Raw genomic sequence first — 22,935 nt, 5'->3', positions numbered from 1 at the left:
TTTAGGTACGTGTAACGATATCGGGATTTCGTTACTTTTTGCTCAGGTAGCGCGTATCGGTATTGCGCTACCTTTTTCGGGTAGCGGGTACAACACTGGGGCTGACCCGTGTTGCCGTCAAATGACCCCACCCGCCAATGGTATCTCCGCCTATAGGAATGGGATAACTTGTTACGGGGCCAACATCGTCAACCCACACCTCATTCTGAAAGGAACACCACCAGAGCTCCCGTGTTTAGGCACGAAAAATGCTGGTTTTAGGCGCCTATAGAAGGCAGTAAAAATCTAGATTTTTTTTAAATTCCGTGTTAGCGCCGAGAAGCAACTGTGGTTATGAGTGGCGTACAGACGTGGAACAGCTGGGAGGGGTAGTGAACGTCCTGGGCCGACTTCAATGGGAACTGTGCCGACATTCTTCTGGAAAGTATATATGCCGGAAAACAGAGGGAAAACCTATAAGACAGGACAGCCGGTGATAGGATTCGAACCCACCACCTTGGCTGCCACAAAGGATTTTTACCAACTCGGCCTTGCCGCTGGTATACCTCGATTAAGGTATCAAAAACGGAATTATAGACATCGTAAATGACGGCACATTTTTACGGCTGTACGAATGCAAAAAGCGGAGAAAATAGTTTTATTAAATTTTTTTTTTGTCGTTCCATCCTTACTACGTTCTTACTACGGTGTTACGTTCGTTACTACGTTTCGTAGTTCTGCTGTCGCACTTTTATTATCAGGGTTGTCCGAAGCAACATAAATGACACGTTTCCTGACAACTGCTGTCCAAATAACTAGCAAACTTAGACCACAATGCTTTTCATGCGAAGCGGCCCATTTCATCCATGAAGGAAAGCAATAACTTTTGTAGTAAACTTTAGTAAACCCTGCAAGGGAAGGCTACAAGCCGTGCTTGACGGCGGCTTTTAGAAAAATTCGGTGAGGCTCAGCAAAAAACATTCTCCTTCACGTGTCAGTCGTTTTCGCATAATCCTTACTTACGTACTCGTGCTTTGCGTGAAGTCACGTCAGCAGTAAGACACGAGCATCATTTCTATACTCGTGGACGAGAAGCTCGGTCGTGTGTCGCTGAGCACCACCCTGTATGCACCACTAAGGATCTACGTAACGAAAAAAAAAAGTCTCCCGTTACGATAACAACATAGCCAACATGGGATCACCTGTTCCAAGAACATATGGCATATCGTATCACATATGCTAAGATTATGGACGCGTCCGTCAAAGTGCACTTCGGAAAAAGAAGAAGCTAGGAAGAGAAAGCGATAGGAAGGAACCAATAAGAACATACCAGTGAGGACACTAGAAACGACAAAAAGCTTCAGCGCCCAGAAATTCGTTCGTGTATTTTTTTTTTTTTTTTGACTCCCCTGAGCATTGAGTATGGCCGAGCGATATGTTGCTTGATCTGAATAGACCTTTTTTCTAACCTCCCCCCAATTTGTCGTTCGACAACAAAAAATCGATCAACAGACTTTTTTTTCTTGCCATGGCTGTTGGGAAGACGCATCGTCGCAGAGTGCTCCCAATTCTTGTTTGCTCCCCCTATAACAGGTCACGTGGTACATGTTTTCTTGACTCTCTTTTATGTGGCGGAAAGCGAACACAAATCGAATTGCCTGCGAGGAAGCTCAATTTGTTGTGCGCGTGAGTTGGAAATAAAATAGACGAAAAATCCACTAGAAAAAAAAAAGTGAATAGGCAATGAACGAGCTAAGTGCCTTATCTAAACTTTATTTTCCTTCTTTCTAAAAGGGGATATCCTCGTTAGGCGACAGGTTGTCCAAGTGCAACGTTGCTATCAAACATTATGTACGGTTAAATTCTTGCCAAAAAGAGTCTCATGCTTGTGTCACGTGGCAAAAAATCTAACTGGAAGCCCCCAGCCACTTTTTGAAACGAAAGTAGTCCGACAATGTGACGTCACTAAGGGGTGTGACGTGACATTGTAGGGGAGAGGTAGACCTGTCACACCAAGGTGAGACGATGGGAGGAGGTCCCCATCCCACCATAGGCTGTACTGTCTCAGGTTTTCCCTGCGTCTTTCTCTGGCACACACACAGGCACAGTTCTCTCTGAAGTCAGCCCAGGATGCAAACTAATCCCCGTTTCCCACTCCACATGTCTGTGCATCGCTGATAGCCACCGCTGCTTCGCGGTGAACACACGGAATGACGTCAACCTCCGATCACCAACAAATTGGCTTTCACGTTGTTCTTTTTGTTTTCTCGCTACCAGCCTAAAAAAACGGCATCAGGCAATCAGGGATCATTGTGGCGTAAAATTAACTCAGGCGTCAGAACCTGCGTGTTTGAAACGGTTATTCACATGTATATTCGCGGTGCACTCCTCAAAGAGGGAAATTTGCATGTCATTAGCAGCGCTCTTCGCTAATAACCCGGAGCGATATCTTCGGGAAGCGATGCCAAGGAAAAAAAAAAAAAAAAAGAAAGCGGGAGAAAGATGACTTACGTTTTGATTTGTTGTTGAATGCGACTGAGAAGAAGCCTTTGCGTTTGAAAATAGAGCCCAACATGCGTTTGGAAATTAACAAGTTGTACGACGCTTTGATTTCGTCTTTGTCGGGGGGAGTTCGCTGCCGGGAATAATTATCTAAACTCGCTCGTTGCCGTAATGAAAGCGTTTCCGCAGTGCGACTGCGCTTTGCGGAGAAGCAAACACTTAGGTCCCAAAATGTGCAGGAATGGTTTTGGAAATACTTGTTTACTTCGTTGCAGTCATTTTTATCCTACTGGACTATTGATTAGTCTTATTGTCTGTGAACTCAAATTATCTCGGCAGAAGGAATGTTTATCTTTTATCTCGTCTGTCACCAATTTTTACATTTACTCTTCCTCGTTCTTTTACAACACTTCCATCTTGTTGGAGACGCGAAATTGGGCGAAAGTATCATTAATATAATACTCCCCGCATTCACGCTGCGTTCTGTATAGCAAAAGCGTATGTAGCCAACAAGAGATCTCGCTTTTAGGGTCTCCTTCGAGCAATGTGTGTTGAAGTTAAACCAGCCTCAAAGTATTCCACGCTCAACTTTTGACGCGGATTCTCCGTTTTTTTTAAATTTGTGCGCATTAATTTGGTGCACTATTATTAAGAACAGTCCATAATGTGTGGGCACCGTTAGAAAAGTATTGGATCGTACGAAATCCCCATTGAAAACGTCGCTTCCAGCACCGTGTTTAGGAGATTTCCGGCGCACGACAAAACGTAGTCGAACTTATCCGCAGTCCTACCCACGTGCAGATTGTCGCCACCCAAATAGGTTGACAGATCTTACGCGTAAATCTACTCAAATTACCTCGCCATTAAAAATACCCTTTCAGGCGTTAGGGAATAGAAAACAAAGCTGCGACGATGATCGTGGACAACATGGCACGGACGGGCGTCGTCCCGAGGACACCTCTTTAAAGTCCTCTTATCTAAGAATCCGGCCATTCTTCACTTTCTCTTATGCACCCTTCTCGTGCGTGTTATTTTCCTCGAATATAGAATGTAGGGTAGTAATTGAGCAGGGCTGAGAGCCATTAGCTGATCCCACAGGAGTCGTCAGCCTCCTCTTTATAGTCCATCCTGTTCTCTATTTGTTGTAACAACGCTTTCGACGATTCCTGCCAAATATATTGCAAATCCCTGGAGGCCACTAAAACATGGCGCGGGTTTGTCACCCAGAGAGGCGACGGACCGATAATGGTCGCATTGGGGGAGAAGTTTCGCCCTCACCCTCCTTCACACACGACGGGCATGTTTAGAGGGAAGGCGGAGGGAAGGCTGTTGTAATGTTCGCATCCTTAGTAATTGCCTCAATAATTTAATTGCGTCAACTATTACATACTTTAGTTTCCCTATCGTTGTTGTCCGCTGCACCTTTACTTTTATTTCTGTGTAATAAACACGCCTGGGTGTCTTGGACAAATTTTCTGTTTCGTCTACTCTTCGTCTACTCTGCGGCGGAATTTCGACATGAAGTGGTACCAACTCCCCCGTCTCATACCCATTGTGCAACATCTACCCTGCATGTCCACTTAGCGGGAATAAAAGTTGTGGGACATGAATGCTTGACAATTCGGACGGTAACTATGAAGTACATAAGTTACCTGTAGCTTAACTAGCTACTTCTTACTTAGAGTAACTGCGTCTGTTACTTTTTAAAGTAACTTCTTCCAAGGATGCTAAACACACGATATAGAAATTGAAAATGTCTACGGAGTCGTGTGCCTCTTTGGTATTTCTTGTTCCATCAAAGAGGACAAATTATGTACGAGCAACGTAACCTCTAGTGCCGAGATGCGAATATTTACGTAATACATATCCGCACATGTCTACGTTGCGTCACGTAAGTGCATAGTCGTGTTCCGACAAAAACGAGGAAAAAATAAAACTGCGTATATATGCGCAAAATGATTTATGACACCGTATCGGATATTCAGATATCCGCCCCTCGATGCGAGCAACCACGGGTCGTGTTTATGGCATCCGAGGAATCATTATCCAGTACTATCCATTACTGTGGCGAAAACCGTGTGACGTCATCGCGGGTCGGACGTATCATAAGCAGCATCGGCATTAAAGGAATGGAAACGAGAGGCAAAAATAATTATCTCTGGGCCCACGAACAACAGTATGTTCTGACGTATACAGTCAACCCTCGATTTATGAACACCCTCGGTTCCCGGAAAAATCGTTCATAAATCGAGGGATTCATAAATCGAAAATTCCGTTAAGTCAGTACTTTCGAGTTGGGATTGTGTTTATAATACAATATATTGTGTAATTTCTGCCTTCTGCTGTACACTTGGTCGACGCTAATGCGTCCCCGGAAAAGCAGTTTGTTGTTCGGATTTCGAGGGGATAAAAACCGAGGGTGCAATATCTGGAAAAAGATTCGTCCATTCCGGCATCATTCATAAGACCACGGAATAATACCATTGAAGATTTCTGTTGACCTCAGAACAATCTGTTCATAAATTGAGGGTAAAAACGCTGGGCAACTCCTAGTTGGTTCCCAGAAATTCCATTCATTATTCGGATATCGAAGTTCATAAAACGAGCGAAAAATGCATGTAAAAAGTTTGGTTCCTCGTGTTCCTGTTCATAAAACGAGGGAATTCATAAATCGAAGGTTCATAAATCGAGGGTTGACTGTATATTGGTAGCGGATGCCGTGGAAGCGCTCTCTTTTGACATGGATCTGCCTGCCTCGCGGCGGCATGTTGCGGAGGGGGGGGGGGGGGGGGAGGATAGTGCCTCGTGGGCCGACTTCGCAGAGACCTCTACGCCGACATTTGAGTCAGAGAGTCAGGAAAGCATCTGTAGCTCGTGTCTGAAATCAAATCCTATAGTCTTGACTCGGAGGGCAGTTATCTGAAACCACTCAGCCAGGCAGGCCATTAAACATCAGCGACCTCGTCATATGAGATATGGCTCCAGAAACTCTCTGAACAGCGAGTTAAGAAACACACACAGACATCAACTTACTGAGGCGAGCTCGTCGACAAATATTCTCCACAACTGATCATTTGGATGTGTAAGTTGCAGCACGAACGTCTTCATCTTACAAAAAACCTGACCAGTGCAGGATGGCTCTTATAGTGAAGCTCTCAAGGCGATGGAATAGGATTGCTAATAAAACCCCCCCAAGAGAACCGTTTTCGCGAACGCCGGAAATGGTGGTGAAACGGCCGCCGGAAGTAGATAGAGCCAGCGTCGTCTGCCAATGGGGTTGAGGCAGAATTGCTTCTGTTGGATGTTTTTTATGGTTCAGTATACTTTCGTTGCGTTTCTAAGGTACTATACGATGATTGGATTGGGGGTACATATATAACGCGTCAAGTGAACAGCAACAGATCACGAGAAGTGTTATATTTTTTTTGTGTGTGCGAGTTTTTCCCGAGTCCATATTTTTGTCACCTGCGCTGTAACGTATGAGGTATTGCACCTCGTTTTGAAAATTTGCTGCCATTATCAGTTGAGGCCTTCGTTATGCAACCCGTACAGTTGCCTCGCAGCGCTAACACAGCATCTAAAAGACAAGTTCTCATAAGTGCCTAAAAGGGACGTATATCGGGATCGATTCCGGAACTAAAGTGAAATCTTATTCATTTTAAAAGGGATAAAGCAGCAAAGGGATAAAGGACACAGAGACGAGACAACACACAGCATTGCACTTTATTCGTCACAGCTGAGAGGTCTTGATTCGAAGTCATTTTCCAGACATCTACTGTAGTAGCAGACGACGGACATTTAGGGCATGGAGCAGTAAGTCGCAAAAAAAAAAAAAAGCGGAAAATAAAACTGTACGAAATAAAATAAAACTGTGAAAGTGTTCTTCGAGGTTTCCGCCATTTTCATAGAGAAAACTCCGTTGTTTCGTGTCGAGTCATGCTTTCCAATAAAATTCCGTTTTGAAAACTCATCTCCTCTGGACAGATAACTGGACGATAACTTCGCCTTTTGTCACCAAAATGACTCCGTCTTTTTTGTCGACTCTCAGGTGAATATTCTGGGGAGGTAGAGGATGTTGCTGTTATCAACACGGCTCGTGGTATGTTATGTGTCGCTGTTATTAATTCACTCGATTTATTGACAGGGGCTGCGACACCTCTTCTCAAGTCGTTCCGGATCAATAGAAAATGCAATTATTTGTATCGATGTGTTCCAAGGTTTGCAACAAAGGGTATAGTAAGACACGTTGAAAATCGGCACCGCGAATACCGAAACTCTCTGACGTCACAGCAGACGTCTCCGCCAGTGAGGAAGCGCAAGAGAGGTCACGTGCTTACGACTACCAATGGGAACGACCGGAGCTGTCAGAGCTTAACGAGTACGTGTGCTCAATGGTTTATATCTCGCCAAGTGCGACGCGTAGAAAAATAATTATTTTTATTCGGTATTCTAATAGTGCGCAATATAATGTGTGCATAATGTAACTAATGAAGCACATATATCAAAGTGTGTCAACCCCTTTGGGATGCGACAATTAACTCTCGTTTTATTATCAATGACGGATAATAGAATGGTCTGGAGGATAGGTGATGCCCTATAACAGGACTGTCGCCCTCTTGTTTTTCCATCGTAGCACCACCCGATTCAGAACGCGCTGTTGAAGTTGGACCGAGATTCTTATGCAGTTAATGTGCCCGCCAAGTGATCCTTTTTTTAACCGGCCGAATCTGTTGTGCAACGAACAGAAGCCAATTCACTTTGGCGAGAGGAAAATCGATATTTCTTTCTCTCTTTTTTATCGCTCCCATACAGAGCCAGGTAGAAGAAGCAATGATGCGAAGAGCATTGCGCAATTGATGGCCGAACGAAAACAAATACAGAAATAATCCTGTCGGAGATTTTCTTCGGCAGACTATTTGGACTGCGTTGTAGCCGCGGTATTTCTTTTTTTATGTAGGGCGTGTAATTTCCAAGTCGGAGTGCGGCTGCTTTTATGCAAATGTGCCATCTTTTTATGATAGGTGCGGCGAGATAAAACAGGCCTTGTGTCTGACGCAAAAGAATAGACAGATATAATGGTTGCGAGGTTGGCGTGCAGTTCGGCTACGATTGATGCTGTAATTCTCCGATGTTTTCTTTCACGTTCTCGCCGTGTTTTTATTTTATTTATTTATTTATTTTTCTTTCTTGCTAGTGTTGTGTTTATCTATGCTCTAAAGCGGAGGACCTCTCATCTGTGAGTGTCACGCAAAAGCTTCGTTTTAAACGAACAGCTTCCAAGCGGGTTTTCTTGTTTCTTACAGCAGCTATCTCGGTTCTAACTTTCAACTGTTGTGTTCCCAAACCCAAAAGAACGGAAATGTCGTCTCTCTTTTTTTTCCGCTTTTGGCCGTTGTGTGGCGCGCGTATTCTTTTTTCACGCCGCTGGAAATCCTGGCATTCCGTGGCAATCGTGGTCACTGTTCTGCGACGTCACCTCTCTGACCGAACGAAAATCGTCGCGTGCTGGGTTCAAATTTCGGATTCGACGCTTAGCCTTATTCTTTGTTTCGTGTCTTCGTCCAGTCTCTCGACACGGGTTGCAGAGCAAATACAATTTCGCCGAGAACGAGCATTACGCCAAAATTATGAGTTCTACTCTGAGAATATATGATTCGATAAATATATTCGAATACATTTATGGTGTATTTCGCACATTATGGTGTATGGTGCTTCGAATACATTATGGTGTATTTATGTGTATAGCGCATATTCAATGATGTGCGCTATTGCAGTCGCCGCCCCCCAGTTCAAGTAGCGTAGCCGATTTTAAAACCTAAAGCAAAGTCACAGTGGCTTCGCACAGTGGCTTCGCAACTATAGCACGGAACAAAAAGCCAAGTCGGAAATGCACATACGTCAGCGGTACATATGCTCATACATATTTTTGGCGCGATCATGCCTTAGAGCTCTTCAAGAAAATCAATATGCAAAAACACATCCCCTCTTGACAAACCCCCGAGAGATAATAAAATAGAGGCACGTCGCTATTCTTGATGTATAGAATCTTTGTTTAGCTTCCGAGTTGAGCTTTAGTTTCGGTTTCGAGAACACCTCGCGAATAAATACGCAGATGGGCGAGTTCGCAAAGCAGAAGAGAGAGCGATAAGAAGGGATCGAAAGATCGAAGCGGCACAACTCAAACGAAATCAAAATCTAAGACGCAGCAGAAGGCAGGGAATAAAGTCTATGTTCCGAATAAGAGTGCTTCGGTAGAGTGGGTGCATTCAAAAGAAGAAGAGAGCCTCAATCCTGAAAGTGTCGTCTGCTAGCCGTCTCTGCTGTCGTCTGCTAATCGGTATCGGTCTCGTCACGTCAGCTCACGCCAAAGTTTTGAAAGAAGATTCACGTTTCTCATTTTGTTCCACAGTTTTGTTACTCGGGAACACGATGCACACAAAGTTTTACGTTGGCCTCCATTGACATCGCCTGCAAAAGGCATGTCGTGTCATCGTCATGTCATCTGTTGTTGTCCTTATGGTATGGAAGGGGTTTTGAGCCGACGACGCTTCGATTTTCCGTCTTTAGTAGCCTATCCAGTTTACTCAGGTAGCTTTAGGGAACTCGATAAGCTCTTCCGCATCCGAGCAAAAAGTGAGAGAGAGACACATACACACACACACACACAAACACATTTAGTATCGCGATACAACCAGGGAAAGGTAACAGAAACGAAAACGGGTATTATACCGGAAATATAGCAGGTAACGGTAACGGAAACGGATATCGCACAGTTAGAGTACGTGAAACAGAAACGGAAATGACAATAACTTACGGTAATAATTCGGATACCGCAGGGCCCGAATTATTGCAATTCTTTACCGTATCATGCAGAAAAAATTTATGAAATAACCTCAATGAAGCAAACTAAAATTAACTGAAGAACTAAAACTAAAATGAACTATCAAATGAACTATCAAACTAGAGCATATAAGTAAGTAGTACACAGTAAATAGAACGAGCATAGTTCTTATACGCTTATGGTGACCTGGAAGTTGCAAGCATGAGTAACATTCCTGGAAACGATGTTCATATTAGCTGTTCACAGAAATCGCGTACCTATATGTGTATTTTGAATAAACGTTGTCTCTTGTATGCATGTATCCCTGGAGTCCTCAAAATAGACTTCAGAACGTAGAGGGATTAAGTTTTGTCACGGTCCCAATGCTCTATTTTTTTTAAAGGAAAAGAAAGAAGGAAAAAAAAAGCTGGAGGTGGGGGCGGTACCGAAAACCGAAACGTAACGCAAACAAAAGCAACAATAGTGGTAACCGAAACAGAAACAAATAAGGGCCAGTAACGGAGGTGGTAACAGAAACGAAAAAGATTCCGTTGCCTTTCCCTGGAAACAACTCGGCTGACATCATTATCGTCCTCCTTTTTATTATCATGCTGTCATTGCAGCTACGTCATATACGACCACCTTACTCCTTTTTACTGGGTTCATATACAAAGCCTAACCAAACACCCTTGATAAGCAATGATAAGCAACGCGCAATAAAGTTGGCATCACAGCGCGCGTTATATTCCTAAATCCCTGCGGTGCTTCCTGGATTGAGAAACCGTCGCATCCACTACTTGTACCTGCCAGGAACAACTACTGCGAAACACACGAGCCCCAAGTTTCGAGACAGTGGCTTTATTATGCCATCAAATATTTAAAAGCGGAGAGCAGAGTCACAAAGGCTTTCGTCAGTCTCTGAGTATACACGCAGGACGCTCCCTAAATCGGCTCTGACGTGCAGGGTTTCAAACCCTGATTGCTCGTCCGTCGTCGTCGTCCATCCTAAGAGGGTTCTCAACGTTACAACAAAAACATATAAGGTGCGCATTTTCATTTATTGTCATTACATTAACTTCCTCGTCCACTCGTTCGCTCGAATCAAAGTGAATGACCAGTTCTAAAGCGAAACCAGTTCTAAAAATATATGTCAACCTTGGAATTTGAAGGAACAATCTGGAACCACAAACTAGTTAAGAAAGCTGTGCCTGATTTGTAGCTTGCCCAACGTGGACAGTGCAACTCTGAGGACGTGAAACACAGCGTCACCGCGCGTGTTGTTCCGTGGAAGTGCTTGAGAGAAAATAATAATTTTCAAATTGTACGCATAAAAATTGTATGTCTGTATTGTATTGTAAAATTGTATGTATATGCTATTGCGGATGAGCGACTTAATTTGGAATCATTAATTTTATTTATTCATTCATTTATTATTAGTAATCTCTATTGGAAAATACGTACATATTTACATACAGCTGTGCCTGATTACGTGTGTGATATTTACATACAGGTAGAGAACCCAGTAGGAAACAAAATCCCCGTTAAAGGGTTCTCCATAGTGAATAACAAATACATCAAAGACAGTTCACGAAGCATTAACATAAATTAATTCGACATCACACTTCTAGAAGGCTTCTGAAGACTGGTTAGAAGGCACTAACGGCAGCAATAACACAGTTAAATGTACAGTAAAAAGCAATCCGTATAACAACTGATTTACAACTCTTACATAGGTAAAGAAGCTAGCAAGAAGCTTTTAGTTTGGAGTTTAAACGCACTGGGGCTAGCAATCCTCCTTATTTCAGATGGCAACAACTCGCATACACTGCGAAAAAGAAACGAATGCTTACCATAATTAGTTTTTGTTGGTGGTAGATTGAGCAGCCCTGCTTTGACGTTTTACCTTCAGATGGTTATAACTAAGCGTTTCTGATTATAAACAGCCAGTAATATACGACCGCGCGATGAGTAACACGTTATGGGAAATTACTTGTTGAATACTTAATATTCTGTAATTACTCATCACAGTCGGAGAAACTGGGAACTGATATGGTAAACTAAATATAATTTTTATAGCACGATTTTGCAGCCCCTGCAGTGCCCGTAAGTGAGAATTATAAGTAAGGCCCCAGACTGCGGCGCAGTAAGCGATTTGGGAATGGACAGAAGAAAAATATAAGCTTAGGAGCACTGAACGAGGAAAGCATTGTCGTTTCCTGACAAGTACCGTAAGAAATTTTGTTCGAGATATGCCTAACAACATGCGACTGAAAGCGGAGGTGCTTGTCAAGCATTGTGTCAAATGTGTTTCATGGGACGATTCGATACGCTGTAGAACTGACAATAGATCAGCCAAACTAAAATTTCTTCTTCAACGGAACCCCCTTTCGCCAGCACCACCACATTTCCTTCTTCTAAATTTTCGCCTGCCGAGAGTATTATAGTCTTACCATTATTCCAACGCGTTAGGACCAAGTTTTTCTCCACGTAAGATCACAGTTCGCTGTAATTTACAAACCTTTTACGTTCCTTAGAACTTACAAGTCACGCGTGAAGTCACAAGTACAAGTTCTTGAACCTCGCGCGAACGAAAACCGACAGGAATTTCGGACGAGAAAACGGAGAAAATGGGGTCACGTTTAAGAAGTTGAAAAGACGATTAAGGAGTACAGGGGAATCCGCTCAGACGACGACATCCTTTTCCTCTTCACCGACCGTGGTCTTGAGAGGACGCTGTAATCGAGGATCTGCCGCTCCACCAGATGCGTTTCTTCTTTATCAGAAAGATTTATTCATACCACGTCATTCGTAGGGGTCCTGTATCATGTATGTCCTCACCCATTCATCACGAATTTGGTGTGAATATAGTTGAGAACATTACGAATGCCAACTGGAACAGAGAGCTGCGGAGATAAAACAAGCAAACGGCTCGTTCACACATGCGTTTCACAAAGCGGCGCCGCCTCAGGACTGTCACGCATTACATGCGTCGTGATTGAAAGAGGGACAGTAACATAATATATGTGCATAGTGTCTTACCTCTTCGGGTTAAATGTACCGGATTCGGAAGGGGAAAGTCGGGTTCTATTCTTATATATGCAATGCGGGGTGAAATCGGATGCTACTGATTCGGACATTATCGGGTTATTACGTTTTGCCTTCTGCCCAGCAAGCCGCAGCGGTTAAAGTTAGAGCCCTGCACCATCCGCGGGTGGAAGCGGATATCCGCGGATATCCGCAAGATACTTGCGGGTTCTGATGAAAATTTAGCAGTTTCTGCGGTGTGCGGATCGGATGCGGATGGCTCGAGGTCGAATGTGGATCGGATGCGGATGTGAAGGCAGCGGATCGGTAGCGGATATACCGCGTACTGTAATTTTTCCACCAGCAATTTATTTGTATTGCGCGCCGACAGCGGGCGTATGCTCGGGTTCACCTTTGACCATGGACGGCCAAGACCGTCGGGAGAGGAGGCATTCTGGCATCTCGAGCACCGACGAGGTAGCGTTCCACGCGTTCCAGAAATCTCTCCATATCGCGTTTGTTGAAAGGTTTACCTTTGCTTGTCGTCGTGAGTCCTTTTGTGACAGTATGCGTTCCGGCGGTCTTTACGCACCCTTCGAAACGTGCGGATTTTGTGGCTCGGATGCGGATGTTGCGTTTTGCTCAGCGGATCGGATGCGGATGTAAACGGTTGTGTATGCTGCGGATGCGGGTCGGATGCGGATGTCAAAAATCTCATCCGCGCAGGGCTCTAGTTAAAGTCATATACAGGTCAAACACCTCGCGATTTATAGGGACCAGAACCACATGTTGTTCATCGTTACATCCACATCTTTCATCGTTACACGTTGTTGTTTACCGCTACAACGGCGGACGGTGAATCTCCCACCTGATTTATTGATTTGATTGATTCTTTAAAAAAAATCGCCCACCTCATCATCATCATCTAACGCATATGTGTTTGTGTACGTAACACCGAATGCATACTTATTGGCACACTCAAATAATATCTACATCACACATTCGTATAAATTGCTAGTAAATGGGGCACGCGATACGTGGCACAACCTGATACGTGATTGGAATTCCGGGAAAAATCGGGTTTAACCCGAAAAAGTCAGACCCTAATATATATATTTATATATACACATACTCTTATACCCGGATAGAAGTGTGTAAAATTGCAGGTAAATATACCAGTGAGCAAAACGAAGTCAAGTAGCAAATGTCAAATTTAAATGTTAAGCGTGTCTACAAAGGTGACGAGGAAATACCAGGAGATCACTCACTAGAGCGATTGTGGCAATGTATCATACCCGCAGCAGCAAGGTCCAGCTTGAAGCAATCAAATCAAATCATATGAAAAAGATCGTATCGTACACGGAACACCTTTCGTAGGTGACGAGGGTCGAGAAAGAGAAAAAATATCCAAGGACTAAATAAACAGAAACACTTCTTTCACGACCTCGAAAACGATTCCGTATTGGTCATAACATGTATTTGTCCTTTATCTTTTCTTTATTATTATTTATTTATCTTTGTACACATTCCGCCTCAGTGGCTCTTTGTGAAAGAACTCTCGAGAAAGGCTTCCAGATGGATGCTTTTTTTTTTTGAAGCCTCTGGGAGAAAAAAAAATGACAGACGGAGACTGAGCTCTAAAAGGTCACGGGTCCGCTATATAAATCTATGGCTATATAGGCAATGCCCATATTACCCAGCAAGAGGATATATAGTATATTCCTTCCTTTTTTATTGCCCGTTGAATCCGAATGCGCAATTGACTTTGCTCGAGTAACGGCCCTTTTGAATGACTTTTACGAAATATAATGTGTTTTTGAGCCGCCTGAAAATTGTGCCATTTTCTCATTTTGTCTCTTCATTTTCTTTTTTCTTTTTTTATTTATTTTTCCTTCCCAGTTGTGCAATATGGGCGAGTTACTCAGACTGAGCCGGGATATTTTTGAAGGCTGGCTGCACAATTTTGAATACGGGAAATAATTGCGAATCGTGCTGGGGAAGTCGCTATATACTTATCAGCAAATATATAAAGCATCAAAATAAGCGAGGAAAGGAAAATTATCTCGGTTAAAAAGACTCGTTGCGAAAGGAAAGGTATCGTTGATTTCTTATCTATAGGACTATAGTTTCTGCGAAATATACTATAATCGCGAGCTGGTTGAAGTTTGTTGAAAAACTTGGCAAGTTTTTGAACGCCGCGAAGCGATGAACGGCGTTAAGGCGTCGACAGATGAAGACGACATGAAGATGGATTGGGAGACAGAGGGGTTTATTACGCGTCCTGGCCCGGCTTCAGGGGGAAACGCGCCGACCTCTTTGTGGAAAATCTATAGGAGAAAGCCAAGGAAAAACCTGAGACGTCTCAATCAGATGGTGGTCCGGCCCCACCACCTGTTGCTGCTATCAACCAAAGAGCAGATGTATGCTCTGTCATACACTATATAGTACTCTATATATACTATATACACTATATAGTACATACACTACTAGTACTATATAGTATTTCCTAGCTTACAGTGCTGCAGGGGCCGTACATTCCTAAATGAGAGCTTTGCTGCGTAGCATCGGTCACAGCTAAGGACCTTTCTGACCTGCAACTTCGCTGAATGTGATGTCATCATGTCTAGTTTGCTGCCAACAAAGAGGGAGTGAGTAAAAAAGTAAAAAGTAAAAAAAGTAAAAAAACTAAGTGAGTAAAAAAAAAGAAGAGAGGAAAATCACGGAAGTATATACACAGGAAAAAGTGATCTTAACGTTTTCTAAATGCGCGCTCCGTTCATTTACCCGATTCGAACAACGGTGTAACAGGAGTACACTGTGAAGATAAAGAGAAGTGAACTAACAAGAAGCCAGTATGAAGCCAAGCCAAAGAGCGCTATTGCGCTTGTATACCTTGTGCTGGGAGTCAGGAAACATCAAGATTCGATTAACGCTGTCTTCTTTCTGTTTGTATGGTCCTCGTTTCGCTCATCAATTCTTTAGCGCGCCGAGCGTGATCGGTAGAGGAGAGTTCCACGTGGCCATCCTTCTTTACTGACTGTTTTGTTCTCGGCTCCATACACATTGCTTCCGGTACACTCCAAATCGCTAATGTTCCTCGGTTAAGATAAATGTCGTAGCGTTGTTATTCAGCTGACGGATCATTGTAGACAGGCGCGGTAACTGGACAAACGTTAGTACGATGAAGAAGGTCAAGAGTTAGTCGTGGTTGATTAATGACCAACTCTCTAATATTATGTCGAGATTTAATCTGAAGGATCGTGGCGATCATTTCAAAGCAGAAAGGAAAGAGTGTGACAAAACGCCATGGTTCGTGACAGGAACAGATGAGAAACACACAAACTAACGACGTCATCATATTCTACGTCGCAAGCAAGATGGAAACAGAAAAACGAAACCACATGCTCCATTTTATCGTCTGCTATAGCGGAGAAATCCACTCTAGACGAGGGTCTGCTTCCGATGCGAAGGAGGACGGTGCTAGAATGATAGAAGAGTTCGCCCGAGGTTTCTCTTCTCGTCCTCATTGAATATGCACTGAAGAGCAGAAGCTCGTCTGCTCTCCTATCGCTTTCCGCGTCGTCTGCTATTTTGGCGCCAAGTGAACGATGACTGCGAGCTACGTATCCCTGTCAAAAACGTAACGCCGACGGTTGGCGACGAAAAAATAGTGCGACTCGGATATGAGCCCTGTATAGAAAGGACATTTAGTACCGCTTGACCCTGTTTACGGAAACGTTCGTAACGCGACCGTCATGCAAGCGCATGTAGGGTGGGTCATTTGACATCCTGCAGATTTCGACTTAAATAAGAGACTTGCTCGATAAAAGGCTTGTGCTTAAATAAGAGACTGCAGCGCTATATCATGATCAGAAATGGCGTTGACGTTGAGAACTCTCCTAGTGTCATGCATGCATTGAGAAATTTCCAGCAAAATTTGTCCAATCCATGCTTCCACCACTACTTTTTACAAGTCGTTTTTACCACAAACCATAGACCCCCGGAATAAGTTGCCAAACATCATATAGTAACCATCACAAACACCTCACACTTTCAACAGTCACTAACAGAAGTAACTGGTAGTTATCTACACTATCTGGTTGTTATCGTACTGTATTTTACAGAATCATCTCCAAGCCCAATTGTTTCACCTATATTGTTATACCTATACTGATAGTCGTTGTTTTGTCCAAGGTGGCCATGCAACCTCAAAATACTAATCATCATCACCACTATAATAAAACATTTGTAACTCGTTTACGTTGATACTTCGGTGTTCCGTTTATTTGACACTTTTGTGTTGTATTATGACTATATTTGTGTTGCTTTATATCTTACTTGTATTATGTTACCCATCTCATCGTCATCATCTATTGTTGTTATTGTTGTATTATGTTTTCCTGAGCTACACTTCTATTCCCCCACCCCCACCCGACCCGCCTTATGTAACGCCTTCGGGTCTTTAAGAAATAAATAAATTACACGAAATTTAATCTTATGAAACGCTAGCTAGGAACGATTGTAGCTGGTATCTCTGACTTTCCACTGCGGGTGGCTTTTCATTAACTGTCCCTTCATTAACTTCCCTTAATCGAAATATGGAACTGTTCCATTGGCCTCAAGCGTTATTATGCCTGTACACCGCCACAAGAAACTGTTCCGCAGTTTAGAGGGGTAGAAAATTCAGTGAAGGAAATGTTAAGGGAAGGAACGATGAAAGATGAAAGTCACTGAAAAGGTTAGCTAGCTGTAGGGATCGAACCCACATCTTCTGGATTACCGGTCCAGGGCTCTACCAATTGAGCTAAGCTAACACGCCTCTCCAGTGACTTTCGGGGTGCGTCATCTGAAGGGACGACAAACCAGCCACTCACTCTCACTCACCCTCCTTTCTCTCTTACATTTTGTGCTCACTCATACACACATTCATACGACGGAAATCGACGCAAGCGGAACCTGGTGAACAAGAGATAAACTGATGTTCTGAGGCTGAGGCTGTTTGTATCTGTCCCTTCTATGTTGTTCCAGCCTCAGAACATCAGTTTATCTCTTGTTAAGGGAAGGGCCTCAATGGTCAGGACGAGATATTTAGAACATAGACTGTTCTCCATCTACAGTTCGTATAACACGACAGAATTATAGCATAAAGGTGAGCCTGGTTGACAACTTTGGCAGCAGTTTTCTACGGTGTGGCCTTGAAATGCTTCTATCGCAAGATCCCCAGTAAGAGCTCCTCTAATTTTCCTCCCAACACACTGCCAGCTTTGAGGGCTTTCTGTCCGCCGTTTAACGACTCTCCGGGGTACTATAGGGTACTCTACTCATGGCAAACAACCGCCATAGTTATAAATATAAGGTTACATTAAGGGTATATACGTGCTTCTAAAATCGCGCTCGCTAACCTTATTTCGCGGAGATAATGTCGTTAGAGCGTGGATTATGCAATGTGCACACTTCCGTTTGGGTTTAACGTAGACATAGCTTGGTAGAATGGCGCAGATGCAGGCTAACTGGTGGATAAACTCCGCGTCGTGTTGTGTTGTTTACGTGTCTTGCCCATCGCGCAGATTTGCCTTTCATGGATAGCTCGGTAGTTTCTATGGTAGTCTGTAGTAGTTTTTGTATCTTCCTTTATTAAAGACCTTCGTGACGAAGAGATAGGGATCGAGCTGCAACCTTTCCCATTTCTCGGTAGGGATTGGAACCGTTAGTTTTGTGGTTCGGTTTGGTTTCGGGTTCAATCATATCCGTTCGCTTCAGGTTCGGTAAAGAAATAGAGGTTCGAACCTGATTTGAACTGGTTCGAATTGGTTCACCGAAGCTAAAATTTTTAAGTTATATTATAAGTTATATATAAGTTGATATTACAATTGAAACTTTGAATCGCGATTTTATTGCATTCTGCGAGAAGAAATTTGGCTGACAAGTGTAGCATAGCGTCAAAGCTGTCAATATGTTGCAGATAGCATCAGGCACATAATCTACAAGACCACAGGGAAAGTGCAAATTGTAATACTTCGCGGAATGGAATGCTGTGTTCTGCTTGGAAGAGAGTCCAAAGCGAATTTTGCGATTGCCTGAAACGGTACACTTATTACGACAAGGTTGCAATATCTCTGGACAAATAAATATTTTTTGAATTGATTGAAATTGACAAATTGATTGATTGACTTTTTGTCTAAATAAAAAAATGGAGATGTTAGTCTCGAGTAAATCGGGACTGGCTACTCCAGGACGCGTTCTTGAGAAATGGAACGAAAGGGGAAAGAAAGGGAAATTCACTATATGTCAAGGAGGTTGATATTTGTTTCTTTGTTAAATTTCTGATGAACTACACACTGCCACGAATGAGACAGTACTTTGTACTAGATTCATATTTCGGTTGATGAAGTACAACGAGCTTCACACGAAGTGTTCCAAAAGGTAAGAACCACGATAAATTACCATCCCTATAGCCTGCCGCTTTAAGCAGCCCCAGGAAGTTTGGTATACCGCTGAGAAGAAATCATTACCAACCCATTACCCATTACAAACCCTTACATTACCAACCCTCGTTCACACGCGTTTCTACTCGTGAATTTGTCGAATGGATGCGCTCGATTTTTCTCGAAATACGATTTACAAAACGTTGTGAAGCCATTGAAACTCTGCTACATGGTTTGTAAGAGAAGCACTGTGTGTGTGTGGAGAAGGCTCAATTCCTGCGTGTCTGTTGCCTTCTGGGTGAACTGTGGTGAATTTCATGGTTGTTTTCCTTTTTTCTTCTTTGTTTTTCTTTTTTGTGTGTTTTTTATTTTGTATTTTCTCTCTCTTTTTTCTTTCTTTGCTGGGAATAGCAAGCCGCCGTAGCGCAGGCTAACCTTTCCCTCCTTTTTTTAAAAATAATAATCATGCCCCCTCCCCCCAAGCACACACACACTGTGGGGATCTGCACTGCAGATTCATTTCGGTTCGGTTCAGGTTCGGTTCCAGCGGTCAAATAAATAATTTCCGTCCGGTTCAGCGAAAAAAAAAAAACGTTTTTTTAGCGGTTTTCGGTTCGGGTTCAGCTCCGGTTCCGATATCCCTGCTTTTCGATTGTTAGAACGGATTCCGCTAGTTTGTTATTATCGTTTGTTTGTTTGTTGTTGATGATTGCGTGGACGTTGAATTGGAGTCAAAATGAAATGAAAGCAAACCACTTGTAGTATAGGATTCTACTCACGTTGTTATTTCAACGACAGGGGACGCTTTTCCTACAGGAAAACATGGTGCGTTTTTGTTGCCCTCCAATTTGAAATTTCATTTTTTTCTCAGCCACAACTGCAGTACGGAGGAGCGGGCGTACAACGTGTGCAGTGAAATCTCCGATAAAGCTAAGCCTTCCGGAGGGTTTCTGAGCCTCGAGTAATTTCGAGTCTGAAGCGATAATAAGTATACAGTGGTGCCTCGTTAATATGGACAACTCGAATTATAATAATAATAATAATAATTTTTATTAGTGCCCAAGAACGGCCGCTAAGGCCTTGGTGTTGGCGCACACAATACACATAACTCAAAGTGGATACAATACAGACATAATAGACAGACACAAATAATTATGTACAGACATATATATAATACATATACAGTGGGATACAAACAGAGGTACATTACAAACATAACAGGCATACGTACTTACATATTTACAGACAAATATACAACGCGGTACACGCGATGAAACATCAGCAACAAAACTACATGAGACGCATACGTACTTACATATTTACAGACAAGTATACCAGGCAGTACATGCAATGAAATATCAGCAACAAAACTACAATACCTAGATTACGCGCAGCACATAAGTTATAAGATGGAATGAGACGATATACTGTACAAAACAAAGGAAAGAATATCACGATTGAAAATTCACTGATGAAGGAAAGAAATAACGTCGCGTTTAAGGTTGTGTTTAAGGTTGTTAACGACTTTTGTGAGGTCCAAACTTTTTCGATGCATTTCTGTCTCGTTAATATGGAAACTCACTTTTCGAACAATGAACGGACCAGCAATACGCACTCATGTATTTCTGTCTCGTTATTACGTACGGTTTCGGTATGGAGGGCGAGCCTCTCCCCACATTCTACAGGAGAACTTTTGAAACTAGGACGTTCCGTTGCGTAGGGACTCATGCCCTATCCTTGGCAACCGTCCACAAGAACTATAAGAGGACGGGGGGTTGTTTGTGGACATGAAGAGCCTCGAAAATCCTGTATGACGTCATGACTGTTCCAAACACGTCCACGGGCGACTGACCCTTGTGCAGGAAGTTGTGGCTTTACTAAGCATAGTGAGGTCACTCGGCAGCTTACGAGAACAGAGGCCGCACAGTTGTCAAGGCAAGTTGTCAGACTCTGGCGTCGACGACTTCAGCAACGCCGAGCGAACGGTCACGTCTGCTATGGCTCAAGTGGGACTACAGACGGCTCTTCAATTCTTGGAGGACAACGAGCTGCAGGCTCTACGTGTTGCCGACGTTTTGCTAATGTGCAACCAAGTATGTCTTCAAGCAGGCACTAATTCGGGAATTTTTCCAATAAACCTTCCGCATTGTTTTTGTTATTTCCTCGGTATTCGATAATATGGACGATTCGATTTATGGACGATTTTGGTCGGGGACGAAAGTGTCCATATTAACGAGGCATACTTAGAAATTAAGCTCTCGGTTTCAGGTAATGATACATTCTTGTGGTCTGAGACGCAAATGAACACGATACCTTGAATGACGTTGTTCAAATTTCCGGTACTGTGATAGAAAATTGTGACACTTCCCGAGTGTCAAAGTGATCAGTGCGCACAAAGTCGTCGTAATACTCAAAAATCCACGAAAGCTCCGAGAAACGAAGGGGATTTTTCGTGGCAGTAAAAATATAACACGTTTCATTCATTCCAACACACATCACCGTGATCCGGTACTGTAGTCCGACTCATATCTTTAGGCTGGAAAACAGTTTAGTCACAGAGGTAATAAAATTTATGGCATCGCAGTCGGACATTCTAAAGACGTATTCCTTCGAGTCGTTCTTCTCAAATAAACCCTCTTTCCCCCCCCTCCATAACCCGATTTCTATTGGCGTTACTTGGGTGGGAGCGCAAATAGAAAAATTTCTTCCCAGCGTCAAAAAGATTAATGCATCACGCTTACATATTGAAAGCCTCGGAATCCTGAACTGGCGACTCGCCAGAAATACAGATGGTGTATAAGAATCTGTGAAACGACAGGACACAATGACATTTGGGCACCATGCTGCTTCGGCAAGGCCCGCGAATGTATCAAGTAAAAAGAAAACTGATGTGGTGAAAGTTGTATGGGCTCTCTCTCTGAAAATGAGCTTTGTTCGCAATGTTTGTCGTGCCTTCTTTTTATGGACGACCAAAGAAACTGTCAGCCAAACATACGAGCCTGTGAAGGTGGCTTCACCTCTGGTGGTTGAATGATGTGGTGAAGCGCGATGTTCTAAAACTTGTGCCGACGTTTTCTAACTGGGCTTCGTTTCTCAGAATATGCCGTGGAATGTTTGGGCTTTTTATGTTTGCACTTTATAACGTTATGTATTCGCAGCAACATATTTTATCTATATATCTTGCCGCATGCTAGGGATGCAGTTTTTTTAGAGTGGCTACACCCGGAAAATTTAGGTGCTGTGGGAAAGTGTTATGTTGCGCTATTACTTTCTTAAAATTCGCAAAATATACTGCTACTTCACCAATTATATGAATGATTTACATTTCAATCAAAGGCACATTTTGTTATTTGCGTTCCAAGATGTCAAGGATTCCGCATGCTTTTTACGGCTTCACGCAGACCTATTGTTGTATGATGGACCCTTTATACTCTTCCTGTGTCTCCTTTCTGAAATCATGATTTATATCTTTAGAATACATTTTAATTCTTTCGTATTGACTTTTAATTGACGAGTACTTTCATTTTAAATAGTGTCTTTATTCCTCAACATAGATTGGCGCTCAATAGCGATAGTTGGTTTTGCGCCCAAGTGTGAATCGTCATCACCTGATTAACGAAATAACGAACCAGCGTCATAGGAACCTCCACAGACGTAACGCATGTACAGGGCGTCAGTTTACAGCTGCCTTTTCCACAAGGTGTGAAGCCGCATCCACGTGCTTTTTAAATGCTTCAGACAAACGCCACGTCTATTAAAAAAGTATTTGCCACGATAAGTAATGAATGCAATGCTCGTTTTTTTTTGTTTTTTTTTTTTTTTTGAAGCGGCGCGCACTCTACGGGATTTCCGAGTCAGCAAGACAGGTTGTTTGCATTGCACGAATATGCAGTTGGCTCGATCCTCGTAGCATCGCCAGATGAGAGAGCGCGGTGACCAATCAGGAGCATATATGCTTTATTACGTTAGTAGAGCATACTTTGGGGACGCTATGTATGTATATTCGAGTGCTCTTGAGCAGACTTGTGCGTAACGCGTTACGCGTTTTTTTTGTTGTAATTTTTCGAGTAATCAGTTACTTTACTCTCAAAGTAATTTTTGGAGTAATCAATTACTTTTTTGAGTAATCGATTACTCAGTAATTGATTACTTTTCCGGCACAGATTAACTTGTCTTTCAGATCTT

General features: G+C 43.0%; 1 non-coding gene across 1 annotated transcript; it reads right to left on the bottom strand.

Annotated features, from left to right (window-relative positions):
* Nucleotides 1-17,066: 17,066 nt before the first annotated feature.
* On the bottom strand, nucleotides 17,067-17,139 carry Trnat-ggu (transfer RNA threonine (anticodon GGU)). The gene has a single exon. It is a non-coding gene; the product is annotated as a tRNA-Thr (tRNA).
* Between the last annotated feature and the right edge of the window lie 5,796 nt (nucleotides 17,140-22,935).

The sequence above is a fragment of the Ornithodoros turicata genome, chromosome 3 (genome assembly GCF_037126465.1).
Source record: "Ornithodoros turicata isolate Travis chromosome 3, ASM3712646v1, whole genome shotgun sequence".
NCBI classification, from domain to species: domain Eukaryota; kingdom Metazoa; phylum Arthropoda; class Arachnida; order Ixodida; family Argasidae; genus Ornithodoros; species Ornithodoros turicata.
Note: the sequence above shows the minus strand (reverse complement) of the source record. Positions and strands in the feature narration are given on the sequence as shown.